Source organism: Clavelina lepadiformis, unplaced genomic scaffold, assembly GCF_947623445.1.
Source record: "Clavelina lepadiformis unplaced genomic scaffold, kaClaLepa1.1 scaffold_250, whole genome shotgun sequence".
Lineage (NCBI taxonomy): Eukaryota > Metazoa > Chordata > Ascidiacea > Aplousobranchia > Clavelinidae > Clavelina > Clavelina lepadiformis.
This window is the reverse complement of record NW_027508237.1, coordinates 2,501-5,000: the sequence shown is the minus strand read 5'-3', so window position 1 is coordinate 5,000 and position 2,500 is coordinate 2,501. Positions and strand designations below refer to the sequence as shown.

Sequence of the window (2,500 nt, the reverse complement as noted above, 5' to 3'; positions counted from 1 at the left end):
AATGCTTTCGCAGTTGTTCGTCTTGCGCCGATCCAAGAATTTCACCTCTAGCGGCACAGTACGAATGCCCCCGTCCGTCCCTCTTAATCATTACCTCGCGCTCCGAAAACCAACAAAATAGAACCGAGGTCCTATTCCATTATTCCATGCACCATTATTCAGGCGAACCGCCTGCTTTGAACACTCTAATTTTTTCAAAGTAAACGTTCCGGCCGCCGCCAACACTCAGTCAAGAGCACCGACGGTGAACCGAAGGTGAGGCCGGGCACGCCAGTACACGCCTTGCGACGGACCGACGGCCCGAGCCCAAAATCCAACTACGAGCTTTTTAACCGCAACAACTTAAATATACACTTTTGGAGCTGGAATTACCGCGGCTGCTGGCACCAGACTTGCCCTCCAATGGATACTCGTTAAAAGTTTTAGAGTGTACTCATTCCAATTACAGGGCCTCGTTAGAGTCCTGCATTGTTATTTTTCGTCACTACCTCCCCGCGTCGGGAATGGGTAATTTGCGCGCCTGCTGCCTTCCTTGGAAGTGGTAGCCGTTTCTCAGGCTCCCTCTCCGGAATCGAACCCTGATTCCCCGTCACCCGTAAGAACCTCGGTAGGCAGATACCGTACCGACGAAAGTTGATAGGGCAGACACTTGAATGATTTGTCGCCGGTGCAAGACCGTGCGATCCGCAAAGTTATCCAGAGTCACCAACGAGCACGGGCCGAGGCCCGGTCGGTTTTTGGTCTGATAAATGCACGCCTCCGTGAGTCGGCGCTTTTCGCATGTATTAGCTCTAGAATTACCACAGTTATCCAAGTAACACGTACGATCAAATGAACCATAACTGATTTAATGAGCCATTCGCAGTTTCACTGTACGAGAGCTCGTACTTACACTTGCATGGCTTAATCTTTGAGACAAGCATATGACTACTGGCAGGATCAACCAGGTAGCTATTCGCAGCAAACGAGGCTGCTGCGGGACGACGGGCGCCCCGCGTTTCTTTTCACACGTTCTCCGTGTACATCGCTACTCAAACACTACGCTCGCGGCTTGCACGAGCTCCGAAAACCGTCAATTCCGGACGCTGCCCGGCGATTCGAGTGCAATACTCGCGCCGAGGCACGCCGATAGCTTGCCACTGGATCCGACAGACCGCTCAAAACCCCGGCTAAGCATGGGCGACCGCGCGAACAGCATTACATCTGCCCATCGTGCCCGACGCCAACCGAGATCGATTCTGCTTCGATTCGCACTCGCGCGCGCATTCGCTCACACGACTGCCTGCTCCCTCATAGTAGTCACAGAATCCTGCATCGCCATGGTACCCCAGAACGGCCTCGGGATCGCGCGAGCTCGCGGCCGGATTTGGAGTTTGGGAAGGTGCGTGGCCGCTTGCCGTGGCCGCCGAACCGCGCCCCGGCCGGGCACTGCGCGCAACTCGAACGTTTGGACTCTGAAAATATTTCCCAACGTTTGGACTTTAACTTTTTGTCGAGACTTGAAAAAATTTCAGAGTCCAAACATCGACCCGCGGCAAAAACTTTTCCGAGGTCGAAAAATCCGCGCTCGGTCAAGAGAATATGCGCGGCCTGGGCGTTTGGACTCTAACATTTTTTGGAGTGGATGGGAAAAATTTTCAGAGTCCACAACACCGACCCGCGCGTGATGCTCTCCCGAGTTCGGAAAATCCGCGCCAGGTGAAAGCTATGCGCGCGACCTGGTCGTTTGGACTCTAAAAAATTTTCAAGTCTCATCACACCAACAAAAAGTTAAAGTCCAAACACCGACTCGCGGCTAAAGCTCTTCCGACTTGGGAAAATCCGCGGCGGGTGAGGGCTATCCGCGCGACCTGGGCGTTTGGACTTTAACATTTTTTTGGTGTGAATCGACTTGATAAAATTAATCTAATGCCATACAGTGTCAAAGTGCACAATTTTAATCGATATAATCATAACAATATATGTCATACAACAAAATCATCAAATGATCATCAAGCAGCATTGCAAAGCTACGTGAGTCAATGCAAGGCAATGACAACGTATTTATCAATTAAAGTTATTTAATTGTACAAAGTTATTGTTAAATTATAAAATAAAATTAAATTAAATGAAATTAAATTGAAGAGCTCAATTACGACAATGTAACAGAGTGTCATACAAAATATATTGAATCACACACGTCCAAACGCTAAAGAAATATATCAAATGCACTCACCTGCCAGTCACCGTTTTGGGTAACTCAGAATAGACCGTCTTTCGTCGGGAATTGAGTTGATCATTGATCATTGAACATTGCAGTAGGAATAGGTTTAAGCGGAATAATAATAGCGGAAGGCTGATGCTCCAGGTAAATGTTTGCTTCGCTCATAATACTGAAAGGAAAAAAATTTGTGAGCAAGCAGTGCCGCAGGGAAGAATGCGATGGCAAAACGGACGCGTTGTGGAAATTATGGTAGTCCGAGGGCGCCAACTAGCGACCAAAAAAGAAACACATTACGGT

The 2,500-nt window shown here is 49.0% G+C and overlaps 1 non-coding gene across 1 annotated transcript in view; it reads right to left on the bottom strand.

Annotated features, from left to right (window-relative positions):
* The window catches only part of LOC143472406 (small subunit ribosomal RNA), a 1,808-nt gene extending 858 nt beyond the window's left edge, over positions 1 to 950 (bottom strand). Inside the window, exon 1 of the ribosomal RNA XR_013119764.1 lies at positions 1 to 950. This exon is cut by the window's left edge and continues 858 nt beyond it. This is a non-coding gene — a ribosomal RNA (small subunit ribosomal RNA).
* Positions 951 to 2,500: the final 1,550 nt, after the last annotated feature.